The sequence below is a fragment of the Herpailurus yagouaroundi genome, unplaced genomic scaffold (genome assembly GCF_014898765.1).
Source record: "Herpailurus yagouaroundi ecotype Mexico unplaced genomic scaffold, PumYag 28, whole genome shotgun sequence".
Classification (NCBI taxonomy): domain Eukaryota; kingdom Metazoa; phylum Chordata; class Mammalia; order Carnivora; family Felidae; genus Herpailurus; species Herpailurus yagouaroundi.
Genome location: NW_024412376.1, coordinates 33904470 through 33922804, shown reverse-complemented (window position 1 = coordinate 33922804; position 18335 = coordinate 33904470). Strand labels below are relative to the sequence as shown.

The 18335-nt window shown below is 40.5% G+C and overlaps 1 long non-coding RNA gene across 1 annotated transcript; it reads left to right on the top strand.

Annotated features, from left to right (window-relative positions):
* Positions 1–863: 863 nt before the first annotated feature.
* On the top strand, positions 864–5811 carry LOC121028138 (uncharacterized). The gene is made up of 2 exons (XR_005789094.1): positions 864–1721; positions 4797–5811. It is a non-coding gene; the product is annotated as an uncharacterized LOC121028138 (long non-coding RNA).
* The last annotated feature ends 12524 nt before the right edge of the window (positions 5812–18335 follow it).

Below are 18335 nucleotides of genomic sequence, written 5' to 3'. Positions count from 1 at the left end.
GCTGAAGTCGGAGGCTTAACCGACTGAGCCACCCAGGCGCCCCATATGAAAGTTTTAAGACTCATGCTGTCATTATTTGAATGAGGTTACTAAGCTCAAAAACAGGGCGATGCATCATGTAAAAGGGAACTATACGTGTTAATGACGGAGGCAAGGATAAAAGCAAAAACTGTTTTATTCTACCACATTTCCCGGTTTCTTTGGTGCTTAGGAAGCCCCACAGCTTATATCTGAACTTTGTGTTAAATAAAACTGAATATGTAAGTATGAATACATGAATATGTAAATACGAATGCATGAATGTCTAAAACGTAATCACAATTTTTCTTTAAGCGGTATTGATCAAGTGGTCTAACGTCTTACTGTCTTTCCACCGATTTATAACTTTCATATTTTGAGCATAAACATTCTCAACACGAAGTCGGATAGTTCCAAGGCAGAGACCCTGTCAGGAGTCCCGGTTGCCAGGTTCTAAGTGCCAAATGCTTCTGGTGAGAAGTTGGTGGAGACTGAGGGAGTAAAAATGAAGGATTCGATAAGAGGGAATATCTGAGGCAGAGGCCAGAGCTAAACCCAGAAGAAAAGCTGTTGCTTGGGAAATCATGGCCGAAATATTAACTCAAACAAAGGGGAAGAGAGGGTGCTATAAAACTCAGGGAAGCTTCCACATCAGTGCCTGAAAGAGATGACTAAGTATTTGCGCTGCTTCGAGGCTGGGGATGCACTTGAGTCATCTTTACTAAGCAGTTTAAATCACGGCACCCTGACTTCTTTGGCAATTGTGATCTTCTTAGAGTGGTGTTTGCAAGTTAACACTAGACGCCAGGTTTCCTTACTTACCTCTTTCCTTACATTACAGGGGTGGATTGTGTGGGTCCATAGTTCTTCCTCTCTCCCCTGCTGTGCCATCACTCACCTGTGGGTGGAATATATTTCCTTACCCCACTGACTTCAGGCTTGGCCAAGGGACACCTGCTTCAGCTTCGCTAATGAAATATTGGGCAGAGATAATCATTGGCAAGAATCCGCCAATACTCTTGGAACAGCTGTCCTTTGCCGTAACAGGAACGTATCTCAGAGAACTATTTCTTCTTCAGTCTGGATTTTGAAAGGAAGACTCAAATCGATCTGAAGCCTGTGATCCAGCAGAGCTCAGGGAAGACGAAGCAAGACTCGCTGAGATCAGCCAAATTGCGGATCACCCACCGACAGGTGGTTGTGGAAAAAATGATTGTTTAAACCACGGAAATTTGGTAGATGTTTGTTATACAGCATGCTTACAGCAAAAGCCCAATTCATCCACTGATAAAATATAGCTAACCAAAATAATGAATTTGTGGAAGAGAAGATAAAATAATTAATTGAAAATGCTTCTAGACATTGAAAAGTCATATCCAGTATAATTGACAAAAACAATAGAATCACTATTTTAAATAGACTGCTAGATCTCTTTAGGATGACTCCAATAGTTTATCTATTGTGATATCTAAAAGCAACTCAGTTTCAATAGGACAACTCTGGCCTCTGAGTCGTTGTACATCTTTCTTCATGCCAGAAAGGAATCCTGGGTTAAGATTCTATTTTAGGGAAGGAAAATGGCAAACTTGCATCAGGACCTTCGTATCTATGCATTATGAGTGTTTGAACTGGAGTTTCCCAGTGAGCTATTCGGTGGAACACAGTATTACCAGTTTGACTGAACCGTGTATCCTATGTACCCAGTAATGTATGGAAGTGATGATTCCTCCAATGTGGAAAGCGTATGGTATTTCTTCTGTATTGTAACAGAATGGTCTTACATCATCTTGCACCCTACTTTTCTTTCTTAAACTGTGTCCATTGCAAATAAGTAAAGAATCACAGCAATATTCTCATCTCTGAACATGTGTGTCTGTGCTACAAACACAAGCTATGTCTGCTGTATTTGTTTGTCTATAAATTAGCATATTTATTTACGTGTATAGATCCTTCCTTCCTTCCTTCCTTCCTTCCTTCCTTCCTTCCTTTTTATATTTTCCAGCCTAAATTTAAACACTGTGAAGCTAGAGACTGTTGCTTTCTTTAAGGTGACCCATAGGACGTACTAGAAAGTTCTGTGGAAAGTGAGGACTCAGGAGTTGTTGCTAATCTGCCTCTGTTCTCCACTTCACTTGGTGACAACCGACCTGGCCAAAATCCCTTTGTCAGAATGAATCTCACCTCTGGTCCAGCTGATAATCATCCTTTTGGAAGAAGTGAACATTGCTAGTTAAAACAAGTAGTTATGCATCACACATTGAAGGAAAGCTCTCGCTAGTACAGGAATTAAAAAAAAATCATGATCCAAATTAAAGATTATTTCATTTTAATGTTTTGAAAATTCAAAAAATCCAGTTTCTGAAACATTTTCAGTGATTGGTTTAACATACTATCATTCACACATCAGTAATTCATGGTTTTATTTATTTATTTTTAAAGCAGCAAAACTAACCAAACCTGGAAAATTTTATTAACTTTAAAAAGAAGCCATTTAAATTAAGCATATTTTCAAAGATAGTTTGGGACATCAATATTTTTTAATGTTACTCCATTAAAGTTACTCCAGCTGTAACTTTGAAATACTGGTTTGAGGCTTTTCAGAGTTGTAAACTATGGGGTTTATAAGGCAGTTATTAGTTAAAGAGGTGGGAGGAAGTTGGCACTAATTTTTTTTTTAAATAGTTTTTATGATATATTTTGGAATCTCTTGAAGAAAAAAATAACCTTCAGTTCAAGTATGTCATTTTCTAGATGTTAACTATAGTTTTTTTGACTATCAGATTACAGACCATGCATTTGAAAAGTTTAAAGGATGTTAATGTATCTTTCTCCAAAAGAAGAAAGCTTCTGTAAATCATGGAGAAATGTTTAGATTTTTGTAGTAATTGGGATTCTGCTTAAATGCCATTTTTATTTTCTGTATCAGATTTCTATAATATTTACCTATTACCTATAGATCCCTCACAAGACAATGGTCACACAATTACCATTTATAATTTTGTAGTTATTATAAATTTTTTTCATTATTTCCCTATCTTTAATGAGGGAAATACAATCATATTACACTACTGCAGTCAGATTTTTTTTTATATTAAGGTGAAGCAATGAATAATGTAACAAAATGCTTACTAGAAATTACCAAGTAAATAATGATGGCTTTTTTCTTCTGTAAACTACATTGGAAGTGATGACCACCCTGTAAAATCTCAGTGAACTAAGTATTTGGTAGTTCAGTCTCTTACTCCAATGGATATTGAAAATTTCCAAGAGAAACTTAACAATTACACAGATTCAATGAGAAAAACACACAATAGTTTTAAAAAAATCACCCCACAGAGGACAGAGGAGCCAGCATCCTCATTAAAAAGATGGAAAAAAAAATGGCCAGATATGAAAGTTCTCACAGGCATTTCCAATCCTACCTGGTTCCCACATGTGATAGATGCTGAGTCCAAGGTCAATGGGTCTGTCATGGCACCGCCACAAGGTAGTGGTGACATGAGCCTGCCTTGAAAGCTGTAAGGGCTGGGGGAGCTGGTTGAGGGCGTGGGGTATCTAGTTCTGCACAAAGTAAAAGCTGAGCCCACAGAGAGAGGTAACTGACCACAGCTGAGCTAGGCACTGACAGCTCTCCAGTTAGCTGCTGATTCAGCCACAGATGGTAATTAGAACACCCAGAGATAAAACCAGGTGTTAGGTGCACCCCAAGAAAGATGGGGCTGGCCACTGTAGAGCAAAGATTGGCATGGACCTTGGGGATACTGTATATATCTAAGAATGCATTCCCCATGCTTCCCCCAGGCCCCCAAGTGTCTTTGCACTCACACATCAAACACGATCTTAGAGAGGAACGTGAAGGAGAGCTGGAGAACAGAACCGATAGGCTGAATTTTACCTACTATCTTGTGTGGGAGTGTGTGAAGAAGACTAGACCAGTTATAAAGTTAAGTTGGAGTGAGTTTGTGACAACACTATAGACAGAAAAAAATGTATATATACCAAATATTTGTGTTTCTGGCCATGTATTCAGCTCCATTATTTCTCAGACTTTTCTCTGTCATTCTTTTTATTTGAGATGACATTGCAATCCAACATTATTAACTTTTTACCCTCAAATTGGTGGCCTGTATCTGTGGCTGAAAACCAACAAGAGCATATTCCCTACATTTTAAAGAGAACTACTAACATTGCAACCAGAAATCTGCAGAATTGGTTCCATGAAAGTGAGAACCCCTGGCCTTCCAAGACTGTGAGGTAATGCCTGAGGAAGGGAGGAAAAAGACATTAGCATTCTAGGAAGTGTAGTGTTAGTGATGAGCACTGAGCCCCTCTGTTCCCAGCTAAGGAAGAAGCACACCAGTCCCAATTCTCATGTTTGCTGATAGCGGAGAGAGTTAATGAGGAAGGTATAAAAGATAGAGGGCTTCCCTGCAAAGATGGAAAACAAGGGAAGGTTGGCATTCTGATCTGCATTTGGATGCCTGCTTAGGCAGCACATCTCTCTCTCTACCTGATGCCCACCTGGGCAAGGGAAAAGGTGATCTGGGAGAGAAAGGGTAGGCCAGAGAGAGGGAAAGGAAATGGAGCAGGCTGAGCCCACCATTTTGATACGTGTGTTTTTCATGGGTCCAGTGGAAATTTCCGGAAGGGGTTGAGCTGAGCTCTTTCTAATATGTTTATTCCATAGTAGGAGTGGGTTCAGGGTGGACTATTAGGGGCTGGAACTGGAGGAGGAACTGGAGACCAGAGACTGAACTCAGACCAGTTTCTCATTTCAGGAAACTGTGGACAAGGGGGCTCTGGAGAACCTTCCAGAGACCTCACACATGTGCTCAAGCAGTGAGCCAACACTGGGCTGTCTGCCTCACAGAATAACGAATCAGCATCAGCTAGAGAAGCAACAACAATCTTCCATGGAAGGAACTGCAGCTGATCCCTGTTAACGTGACATCTGCCCTGTTCCCCCAATCCATTCTACTGGTCACGATGATCCAGGACTTCAAGTTTACAAGGGCATGGGATAGTAAAATCTTTGGTCATTTCTCTTTCCTTAGACCATTTCTCCAGCATAGCCAGAGATGGCAATTGGGAAAGCATTGAATTAGATGTAAGACTGGAATTTCCACTTGAATGGCTTAAATTCTGATGAAGAAAAAGACTCAAAAAGTTACAAGATCTGCCTGAGATGCCATCCAACATTGGGAAAGGAGATTCAAAAGGACATGATCAAAACTAGTGACTAGAAAAAAATAAAGCTATTTTATGTTTATAGGCTAAATAAACTGCTTTTACAATGAATGAGCAATTACGAATTTGGACCGAATTAACGGAGACTATTTTATAAGAGAAGCAGAAAGAGAACGAACATTTATTGAGCACACATTAACAGGTAGGTAGTTTGCAAAGAGTCCGTATCTATTAACGTTGCTAATTCTTACAATGAATTACTGGACCGTTTCCTCCTTTACATAGTGAAACCAAAGCTGAGAGATGTTAAGTAACTCACCCAGGGACATACAGCTAATGAATGGCGGATCTAGGATTAAATTTAGGTAAATATGATGTTAATGCCGGTATTTATTCTGCTGTTCTCCCCTGCCACCAACAGAGGTGGACTGTTAGGCATACTCCATATTAAAAGTTCCTTAGCGTCTCCTTTCTTGTTCATGTCTAATCTAGTATATAAGTCATTCTTTGAGGTATGGTAGACTTTAACTGGCTTTGTCAAATGTGTATGATGCTTCTTTGTCAACTCGAATACGAATTCTCTATTAAAAATGTGTAGAGTCTTGCTTTTATTGTGAGTTTCCTTTGTTTGGGTGGTGTACTTCGGTGCCATGGAGATGATATTCACAGACAGATGTTAACACGTCATTATAAACACTGCCTGTTCTTGCTCTCTGCCGAAAATGAAGAGCTCTGTTAGCATTTCATGGCACATCGCCATCTGGATTTGACTCAACCCTTCTCTCTTGACACATTTTCACTTTGAATGATGAGGGTTTTTGGTTGTTGTTTGCTCCCCTTCAGATTTCTGAGGTCATGTTGCAATTTCCATTTTGAACAGTGAATGGTGGGGAAGGAACAGGCAAGATGAAGGGTTGGGCAGAGAAGAGGGCCCTTTAAAAATTTTTCGATGCTGGAGATTTTACTAGAACAACTCTGGAGGCAAGCATTGACTGAGTGATTCACTCAGATTTTCCCATCTTAAGAATTCCAAGATCCTAAAATCACCGATGAATTTTTCTGATACTCATCTGTTCCTTTGGCTTCCCTTCATTAGATAATTTCCTAATTTGTCCCTGTGCTCCGTATTTGATTAAATCTGACTAGCACATTCATGTTTGGCCCAAGTCTACTTAAAATTGTTAGTTTCATCATTAGAGCTAGGACTGAATGATACCAAGTGCCTCTTTTTAATTTTTATTGTTTATTATTTATTTTTTTGTAGTATTTATATTTATTCATTGCTGTTAACATTAATATTTAATATTTTAGTATCTGCCTCCTTGGAACCATTCAGAGACGTTGTAGGTATTACATTGTAGGCATTCACTAATTTCATACCTTAAGACCTCATATGCTCTTAGTCTTCATATCGATATCCATTTGGAGCTTATTTTTTCCAATCGTATCTCTGTAGTGATTTAAATAACCTGGTATTCATTCCAGCTAATAAACAGTCAGTCTCATGGCAATGGGCAAAGCGTTAGTCTCTCATCAACACACAGAGGGCTATCTCTGAGTTGATAGAGGAAAAATTAATAAAATAAAAGAAAATACTGTACAGACTACTAATAATATATCATAAATTGAGAGGTTTAATTAATGCAAATGTCTCCACAAGAGACAAGAAAAAGAAAAAAAGTAAATAAAATCTCTGATTACATCTAGAAGTTTTAAGGTAGAACTTTGAAGATGTATTTCCAGTGTTGTGTATGTCCTATATTTTGAGTTCTGCTTTCACAATTGTACTCATGGTTGGCTAATGTAAGGATTGGATGAGTGGGCTCATTGAGGCAGATGGCCAACATAATCCCATCCATCCTTGTTAAGTTTTTGAGACTCTACTTATGACAAGCATCTGCACTTTTTTGTTTTCTACTTTATTTTTATACAGGAAAAGAGGAGATCTCACAAACCAACCCTGCTTTATTGACAAAGTTGGAGATGTTCTGAAATTATGCTGTTGGTCAGAGGACCATCCAAAATGGGATAGCTGAAAACATTTAACTGCCATATGCTGTATCAATGTTTACACTGAGTAAATGCAAGGTGACTTCATGTTATCAATGAATAATATATGCAAAGCATAGTTTGTGTAAATGTTAGACTTAAGAACATTTTAGTCTAAGTTTTACATGCGCATTTCACCACACACAATGAGTCTAGGTCTTACTGTGTATCCAGAGGAAAAAAATTACAAACATCCCACCTAGATTATCTTGAATGACCCTGCTATCAACTCTAAGGGCCTGCTATCAACTTCTGACCAAATGTCTGTAGAAGGTGAAGCTGAGAAGGTCACAGGCTGTAGCTAACATTGGCAAGTATGGATTAAGAGGGAATGGAAAGCATCAATTGGTTGATGCAGAGTGAGTTAGATGAATGCTGCCTAAGAGTATCTATTCTAAATTCACCTCACCAGTTGAGTGGCCATGTGAATTGGGTGATTACATTATCTTTAGCACCTATTTACTCTTTTGAGGTTATCTATTTGCTCTTTTGAGAAGCAACCACCTGGATTCACTTTATAGAAATGATGATAGGTATCAAGTTCTCTTCGTATTCCTATGAGTCCTCTTTTCCAAGCACGATGTCCATCCTACTGAGTGGTTATTTGAAAAGCTCAGTGGGTAAAAGCTCTTTGAACTGTATTTTTCTTTTTAGCTGAATGAGAACATCTGAGAGTCCATCTCCCATTTTCTTTCATTGACACTAACTCAGTTTGACAGTCGGTACCCAAGAGAACTATATATCACAATGTGAACTAGAGTTGGCCAGACATTTAAATGCTCTTCCAGCCCTGAACTGACAAGGCCATTTTTAACTTTTATTTTGTTTGTAGACTGCTGTTCAAGGTAAGTTCCCATGGAAAGTGCCTGCCTTTGCTCCATATGGAGTTCGCTTCTATTTGTTAGACAGACAACCTAATTTCTTCTTCTTTATTGCATTGCAAAATACTTTAGGAGCACCAGAAGGTATCTTTGTCTACTTTTCTCTTCAGTAGTCATCTATTTGTACTCTCATGATAAACCAGGTGTCCATCACTTGAAAATCAAGTGATATTTAACAAATACATATAAATTGTGTGCATAAAAGTAGGTAGGATTTTATCTGTGAAGTATAATGCACGCTTAGGCCTTCAGACAGTCCTGTTTTAAATCAGTCTAAATTGAGGGATCTTTTCTACGATTTTTCTTGATACTTTGAAATTGCTCCAAAATTGAATTCATCGCTCTTGGGTACCATGATAATATGAAACCTAAAACTTTATGTGCTTTATGTGTGTGTTACTTCACTTAACTTGCTGGAAGAAATTACACTTAGAACTTGTAGTTTACATTCTGACTTTGCCCTTTGTAGTTTACATTCTGATCCCTAATTGCATCATGACATTCTATGTGTTCCCAATTTCAACATATAGCTATAACCTGATGAAACCATATTTGATCTCTGTTTTTTAGTGCCTAACATTTGGATGCTTGTTAAATGAGCTGATTTGCTAAAGCAATGGGGGCTTTGTTATAACCTCAGCTTTTAGTCTAAGCAGTTGTTTCTAAGCAAAGCCCTTAAGTTCATTCTTTAAAAAAACTTCTTTGTGTCTGAAGGTATAAGAAATTGTTTTAGGAGACATGGTTTGTGCTGCTGAAGAACTTGCCTTCTAGTAGGGAATAAAAGACATACAGAACACAACATAATCTGTGAAATTCTATGTTATCAGGAGGTAAAGAAAAAAGCGCTGGAGGGCCTAAGAGGAAGGAGAGCTTGTCATAGAAGTCTTCTAATCTAAGAGAATGTGATGTCCTTAAAAGACCGTTGAGAATCCGATATGCAGAAATAAGACTGAGGGAGGAAGTGGGCAGGGCATGACAAACATTCCAATAACTTAGCTTTTCTCTTAGAATAAAATTCAAGTTTCTTTCTTTAACATACAAAACTCACATCAGTTCATTTCCCTCTCTGGGTGACCTTCAGCATCTAATACCTGAGTTTCATTCTTGGAGATTCTGATTTACTTCATCCAAAGGTAATCTCCATGTGGATCCAGAGTTAGGAGTTACTGATGGGAGCAGTCTGGTCCCTGGCTCCCTGTAAGACCTCATTTCCTACCATGATCTCCCATGTTCACTTAGCTCCCCATCCCCACTCTCTCCACCTTGTTTTCTACTCCCCAATAGCATCACTCCTACTGAGGGTAACCTGCTGTTACTTGTACCTGGGCTAATATTTCTGAGATGATAACAACAGCAAACATTTACTGAGCACTCACAACGCCCTAGGCACTCTCTAGCATGTGCACTGTGAAGTGTATTAACTAATTTAAGCCTCCCAACAAACCTATGACTTATTCCAGTTTCACAGTTGAGGAACTGGAAGCACAAAACTGTGGGGAATGTGCATGGGCGTGGCAGTGCTAAGATTTGAAGTGAAATAGGCAGACCTCAGAACCCTGATGCTAGGGGAGCTTGGGTGGCTCAGCTGGTTAAGCGTCCGACTCTTGATATTGGCTCAGGTCATGATCTCATGGTCGGTGAGATTGAACCCTGTGTTGGGCTCTGCTGATGGTGTGGAGCCTGCTTGGGATTCTCTCTCCCTCCCTCTCTCTCTCTCTCTGCCCCTCCTCTGCTGTCTCTCTCTCTCTCTCAAAATAAATAAATAAACATTGGAATTTTTTTTTTTTTTTTTAAAGAACCTTGGGTGCCTGGGTGGCTCATTGGTTAAGCATCTGTCTTTGGCTCAGGTCATGATCTCATGGCTCATGAGTTTGAGCCCTGCATAGGGCTCTGTGCTGACATCTTAGAGCCTGGAGCCTGCTTCAGATTATCTGTCTCTGTCTCTGTCTCTCTCTATCTCTCTCTCTCTCGCACTTTCTCTCTCTTTCCCTCCTCTGTTCAAGCTCTGTCTCTCTCTCCCTCAAAAATAAGTAGACATTAAAAAAAAAAAAAAAAAAAAAGAACCCGGATGCTAAATACTGTCAAGACTCTTCATTTCTTTCCTTATCGTTATTTAAGACTATCCAAATGTCACCTTTCTCTGAGAAGCTTTGCTTGACCGTCCTATCTAAAATATCTCCCACCTCACTCTGATTACTCTCTAGTTTCTTACCTTGCAACTACAGTGTTTACTGACATACTACATGTCTTTCCTCTACTACAATGCAAACTTCACAAAGCTGAATATATCCGTTTGATTACCACTGTGTTTCTAGCACCAGAAAAACAGCACAAAGAAAGTTTTCAACAGCCATTTGTCAGAGGAAAGGATAAATTTCTGGTGTAAGAGGTATTCAAGGGGGATGAATTTTCTCCAGGCATTTTTCTTTTCTGGTATATTTCTGGCATAACGACTTTATGAGTTGAAATTCCAAAGACAGGGCTAAGACTAAGGACGGTGGGTTTTGATATACTCAACCCATATTTCAACATTCCTGGTACCTAACCTTAAGGTGGGCACTGCAGCAGAAAGGTTGTTGAGTCCACATCCATTGTCCCCTGTGTCCTTGAGGCTGAGCACTCATGTTCTGGTTTTCCTTCTCCAGGAGGCTTCTTTCAGGTGAGCCTGGTTGCATGCCACCCCCATGGGGCCACTCATGGGGATTGAGCCCATGACAGTGTGAGCCCATCATGGGGATCTGGTTCCAGTTGCTGATGATAGATAGCAATTGGATGATGATTGATGATGATAGAGTGACAATTCTGGAGAGATACCTGAGTGAAAGACTGCCGGGAGGTGGGGGGCTCTGGCAAAGTGGGGGGGGGGGGGTCTTAAAAGTAAAACAAACTCTTTCTCTGCCCTTAGACATAATCATGCGTGAAGAGAATTCCTGCAGCTTCTGTTCTTGAGATATCAAGGATATCCTTGTTATCTTGAGATAACAAGGATAGACGGCCAAATGGTTAAGAATAGGGACTTTGGAGTCTGAATGCTGCCTTCAGTTTCCAAATTTGCCACTGGCTAGCCGTGTAGACTTGTGCTAGTTGGTCGGCTTCATTTCCCTTCTCTGTAAAATGGGTAATGGCAATGCTTACTTCATGGGATGTTTTGAGGATGTATGAGTTAATATGAATCTAAAATCCTCTCATTTGAAAAAAAAATTGCATGATAAAAGATCTACCTCATAGGACTGTTGTGAGGAGCACATGAATAAAAACATGTCTAAGGCACTTAAACCAAGTCTGGCACACAGGTAGTGTTAACAAGGGTTAGCCAGAAACAAAATAAGAGAGCAGGAATGCAGAGCCAAGGTGGCTTCATGGGAACAGAACTGAAGCCCTGATTGTACTGAGCTTGGATCTACCTTAGCATTGAAGTGCTTTTATATCAAATTTTACAACATAATGTCATCATTTGAACCATTATAATCGGGGCTTCTTTATCTCTCAGTGAAAATCATCTTATCGGACAAATTGTCCCTAAGTGTAGAAGTAGTGGACTTGAGATCCCTGGAAACATGGGCTTCTTCTTCTACCCTACTTTAGCGTGCACCTTGCTCAGGAAGAAAGACGTTCTTACTCATACCGACCTTCTGTTTTCACAAAAGTGACTATTAATATTTTAATTCAATCCAAATCATTGAAATGCTCTCTCTCCACTTTCATGACCAGTATAGCTGATAACTCTAGGGCACAGTTCTGGATGCAGACACTGGCAGATGTCCTAGAATCATGCGGGAGTTTAAAAATCTTCAGCTTAGGCTAAAGCAACAGAGAAATCTTTCCAGTTTTACTTTCTTCCAGATCTAGCTCCCATGGCTAAAATTCTGAAGTCCAGAACATGCACTGTTTAATTATCTAACAACCACTGAGTCTCATTTGAGCAAAACAGTTTGATCGATGGGTCCAGCTGTGACCATTGTGTAGCATGAGCTTTCTGATCACTTTCAAATGTTGGCTATGCAGCTGTCATCTGGAACTTTAGAATGCACAAGCATTAAAATGCCAAAGCTATTTTACAGGCTTGTCTGTATCAATGAGAGAGATAGCATTCTTCAGGGGGACTTCAGTATACAATTTGTTACATATTCTAGGGATGCTGTAATCAGTGTTAATGTTTTCGTTTCTCTTAAATTCCTGGATTTATGTAATTGAGCAGTTTAGAAGGGGTTATCTTGGGATAGTTTTTGCCCAGTAAAGGACCATTTGCTGAAATCCTATTTTTCTTCTGCCTACACAATCCTGTTTATGATGACTAAGACTGTGGAATGTGATTTCTGTTTCTTCCCATTCCCACACCTTTTCCAATTTATTAGGGAGACCATAGGAAGAAAGGTTACTCCACCATCTTTCTCAACAAGACTGTCCGAGTGGGCAGGGGAGACAGAGGAAGGGCCACAGGCTTCTCCTTGAATCAGGGAGGTATGGAGATGATGAAGTCTCAGGCTTGAGGACTGTTTTTGTGTCATCTGTACTCAGAGCATATGAGTTGGGGTGATTCTTATCTCCCACTGAAACCAGCTCTCAGGACACTCCTCGACACACAGAGGTAGAATGAAGATATGATTTCTATGGCAACTTTAGTGAGAAGCAGAATTTGCAGCTTTCACCTGGCTAAGTAATGAATGACAGTATTTTCATGGAACATCATTTTAAATGATGCTTACTTAGATCCTTTCTTTGTTGTGAGGCAAGGGCATGTCTATTTCCCGAGTCTAGGAAAAAAAAAATACAACAACTAAATGTTAGTAGAGTATCCTGATATCTAAATCTGAATAAATGCATCCTTTATGTGCTTTCAAGGTCAGCTTTTCCCCTGTCAAACCAAAGAAGAGAAAAATGATCATTTATAGCTGGAAAGGTCGTTTTTGATATTGTAGGAAGGTGAAAAATTTATTTCAGGCTACTTCTCTCTGGAGTCTAGAAACATTAATTACATGGTCCATTATATAGAAGCATAGCCTTCTCTTTTTTTTTCCTTAGGGGTATTTCTGCTCTAAACCCAGGTAGGTGTGTTTAGCATAGGAACAATTTGCGATCTTGACCTGCACAGCTTGCCACAAATGTTTGCTGTAGTTTTCGGTAGCATGAAGGAAAAGATGAATGAGTTGTAGATATGTGAAAAGCTCGGTAACATATTTATTATAGTGAGCATTCAGACAGTTTTGCTTGGAGACCGTTTCACATGAAGTGAACACCTTTTACAGTTCTCAGCGTTTTTTATCCACATACAATACCTTGACCTTTGTCATCACTGAGCTGAACTGAATTTTCCACGTGTGCCCCCCCTCCCCCTTCGATCATGTCTCCATCTCTTGCACATAACGTTAGCCACTAAAGATTTCAGTTCTTTTGGCTCAGAGAACAATGTTCTTGTTTTTGCTAGTTTTCAGAACTAAAGGTCAAAGGTTTACACCTGTTCATGTTTTTCTATTGGTTGGTGGGAAAGCAATCCTCCTGCAGGATAGCTGGGACTGATCTAAGGAGAAGTTTTGGTCAAAAGGAAGAAGGAGTGGAGCGGCAAAACTATAAAGGAAAGGACCAGAGGAGGATGCAGATAATTTTGGCCAGTGCCTCCAAGTTTGGAAGGATGGTGATTGTTGCAGGAATTATCACAGGGATGAACCAAATGGACTTTCCAAAACTGTTTTTGTTATAGCTTCCTTCTTCATTGCGGGCTCATAATGAGAGAACTGTAAGAAGTCATAAAACTAGGTGGAAAATCACCAAGCTTAGTGATAGTCTTAGGTCATTTCTTTTATAAACCTCTGTGTTTTGCTTCACCATTACAATGTAAGAATGTTTCTTAACTAACTAAAGAAGAAACACATGCAACACATTTTTTTTGGTTGTTTTTTAAAAATTTTTAAATGTTTTTATTTATTTGTCAAGAGAGTGACAGAGCTCAAGCAGGCGAGGGGCAGAGAGAGAGGGAGACACAGAATCTGAAGCAGCTCCAGACTCTGAACCGACAGCACAGAGCCTGACGCGGGGCTCGAACCCACAAACCATGAAGTCATGACCTGAGCCGAAGTCAGACGCTTAACCAACTGAGCCACCCAGGCACCCCATACATTTTTTGTTTGTTTGTTTTAACAGAAGAACATTCATCTGCTGCAGTTTCAAAGTGATTTGCAGGTAATATTTGGGAATGTTTGCTTTTACATTTTTATCTGAAAAAAAAATTTTTGTTTTTGCCCTTCATCATTGAAAAGATTTTTTCAGGATTTGGGGAGGGAAGATGGCGGCGTAGGAGGACGCTGGGCTCACCGCGCGTCCTGCTGATCACTTAGATTCCACCTACACCTGCCTAAATAACCCAGAAAACCACCAGAGGATTAGCAGAACGGAGTTGCCGGAGCCAAGCGCAGACGAGAGGCCCACGGAAGAGGGTAGGAAGGGCGGCGAGGCGGTGCGCGCTCCACAGACTGGCGGGAGGGAGCCAGGGCGGAGGGGCGGCTCGCCGGCCAAGCAGAGCCCCCGAGTCTGGCTTGCAAAAAGCGGAGGGGCCTGACGGACTGTGTTCCCACAGCAAGCGCGACTTAGCGTCTGGGAGGTCATAAGTTAACAGCTCTGCTCAGAAAGCGGGAAGGCTGGAGGACAAAGGGAAGGAGAGCTGCTGAGCCCCCTGACGACAGAGCTCAGTTGGGTGGGGAACAAAGGCGCTCGCCAGTGCCATCTCCTCCGCCCATCCCCCAGCCAAAATCCCAAAGAGAACCAGTTCCTGCCAGGGAACTTGCTCACTCCGCGCAAACACCCAACTCTGCGCTTCTGCGGAGCCAAACCTCCGGCAGTGGATCTGACTCCCTCCTGCGGCCACAGGGCCCCTCCTGAAGTGGATCACCTAAGGAGAAGCAAGCTAAGCCTGCCCCTCCTGCCCCTGTGCACCTTGCCTACCCACCCCAGCTAAGACGCCAGATCCCCAGCATCACAAGCCTGGCAGTGTGCAAGTAGCCCAGACAGGCCACCCCACCCCACAGTGAATCCCACCCCTAGGAGAGGGGAAGAGAAGGCACGCACCAGTCTGACTGTGGCCCCAGCGGTGGGCTGGGGGCAGACATCAGGTCTGACTGCGGCTCCGCCCACCAACTCCAGTTATACACCACAGCACAGGGGAAGTGCCCTGCAGGTCCTCACCATGCCAGGGACTATCCAAAATGACCAAGTGGAAGAAATCCCCTCAGAAGAATCTCCAGGAAATAACAACAGCTAATGAGCTGATCAAAAAGGATTTAAATAATATAACAGAAAGTGAATTTAGAATAATAGTCATAAAATTAATCGCTGGGCTTGAAAACAGTATAGCTGACAGCAGAGAATCTCTTGCTACAGAGATCAAGGGACTAAGGAACAGTCACGAGGAGCTGAAAAACGCTTTAAACGAAATGCATAACAAAATGGAAACCACCACGGCTCGGATTGAAGAGGCAGAGGAGAGAATAGGTGAACTAGAAGATAAAGTTATGGAAAAAGAGGAAGCTGAGAAAAAGAGAGATAAAAAAATCCAGGAGTATGAGGGGAAAATTAGAGAACTAAGTGATACACTAAAAAGAAATAATATACGCATAATTGGTATCCCAGAGGAGGAAGAGAGAGGGAAAGGTGCTGAAGGGGTACTGGAAGAAATAATAGCTGAGAACTTCCCTGAAGTGGGGAAGGAAAAAGGCATTGAAATCCAAGAGGCACAGAGAACTCCCTTCAGACGTAACTTGAATCGATCTTCTGCACGACATATCATAGTGAAACTGGCAAAATACAAGGATAAAGAGAAAATTCTGAAAGCAGCAAGGGGTAAACGTGCCCTCACATATAAAGGGAGACCTATAAGACTCGTGACTGATCTCTTTTTTGAAACTTGGCAGGCCAGAAAGAATTGGCACGAGATTTTCAGTGTGCTAGACAGAAAAAATATGCAGCCAAGAATCCTTTATCCAGCAAGTCTGTCATTTAGAATAGAAGGAGAGATAAAGGTCTTCCCAAACAAACAAAAACGGAAGGAATTTGTCACCACTAAACCAGCCCTCCAAGAGATCCTAAGGGGGACCCTGTGAGACAAAGTACCAGAGACATCACTACAAGCATAAAACATACAGACATCACAATGACTCTAAACCCATATCTTTCTAGAATAACACTGAATGTAAATGGATTAAATGCGCCAACCAAAAGACATAGGGTATCAGAATGGATAAAAAAACAAGACCCATCTATTTGCTGTCTACAAGAGACTCATTTTAGACCTGAGGACACCTTTAGATTGAGAGTGAGGGGATGGAGAACTATTGATCATGCTACTGGAAGCCAAAAGAAAGCTGGAGTAGCCATACTTATATCAGACAAACTAGACTTTAAATTAAAGGCTGTAACAAGAGATGAAGAAGGACATTATATAATAGTGACAGGGTCTATCCATCAGGAAGAGCTAACAATTATAAATGTCTATGCGCCGAATACTGGAGCGCCCAAATATATAAAACAATTACTCATAAACATAAGCAACCTTATTGATAAGAATGTGGTAATTGCAGGGGACTTTAACACCCCACTTACAGAAATGGATAGATCATCTAGACGCACGGTCAATAAAGAAACAAGGGCCCTGAATGAGACATTGGATCAGATGGACTTGACAGATATATTTAGAACTCTGCATCCCAAAGCAACAGAATATACTTTCTTCTCGAGTGCACATGGAACATTCTCCAAGATAGATCATATACTGGGTCACAAAACAGCCCTTCATAAGTTTACAAGAATTGAAATCATACCATGCATACTTTCAGACCAAAATGCTATGAAGCTTGAAATCAACCACAGAAAAAAGTCTGGAAAACCTCCCAAAGCATGGAGGTTAAAGAACACCCTACTAACGAATGAGTGGGTCAACCAGGCAGTTAGAGAAGAAATTAAAAAAATATATGGAAACAAACGAAAATGAAAATACAACAATCCAAACGCTTTGGGACGCAGCGAAGGCAGTCCTGAGAGGAAAATACATTGCAATCCAGGCCTATCTCAAGAAACAAGAAAAATCCCAAATACAAAATCTAACAGCACACCTAAAGGAAATAGAAGCAGAACAGCAAAGGCAGCCTAAACCCAGCAGAAGAAGAGAAATAATAATATCAGAGCAGAAATAAACAATATAGAATCTAAAAAAACTGTAGAGCAGATCAATGAAACCAAGAGTTGGTTTTTTGAAAAAATAAACAAAATTGACAAACCTCTAGCCAGGCTTCTCAAAAAGAAACGGGAGATGACCCAAATAGATAAAATCATGAATGAAAATGGAATTATTACAACCAATCCCTCCGAGATACAAACAATTATCAGGGAATACTATGAAAAATTATATGCCAACAAATTGGACAACCTGGAAGAAATGGACAAATTCCTGAACACCCACACTCTTCCAAAACTCAATCAGGAGGAAATAGAAAGCTTGAACAGACCCATCACCAGCGAAGAAATTGAATCGGTTATAAAAATCTCCCAACAAATAAGAATCCAGGACCAGATGGCTTCCCAGGGGAGTTCTACCAGACGTTTAAAGCAGAGATAATACCTATCCTTCTCAAGCTATTCCAAGAAATAGAAAGGGAAGGAAAACTTCCGGACTCATTCTCTGAAGCCAGTATTACTTTGATTCCTAAACCAGACAGAGACCCAGTAAAAAAAGAGAACTACAGGCCAATATCCCTGATGAATATGGATGCCTAAATTCTCAATAAGATACTAGCAAATCGAATTCAACGGCATATAAAAAGAATTATTCACCATGATCAAGTGGGATTCATTCCTGGGATGCAGGGCTGGTTCAACATTCGCAAATCAATCAACGTGATACATCACATTAACAAAAAAAAAAGAGAAAAACCATATGATCCTGTCAATCGATGCAGAAAAGGCCTTTGACAAAATCCAGCACCCTTTCTTAATAAAAACCCTTGAGAAAGTCAGGATAGAAGGAACATACTTAAGATCATAAAAGCCATTTATGAAAAGCCCACAGCTAACATCATCCTCAACGGGGAAAAACTGAGAGCTTTTTCCCTGAGATCAGGAACACGACAGGGATGCCCACTCTCACCGCTGTTGTTTAACATAGTGCTGGAAGTTCTAGCATCAGCAATCAGACAACAAAAGGAAATCAAAGGCATC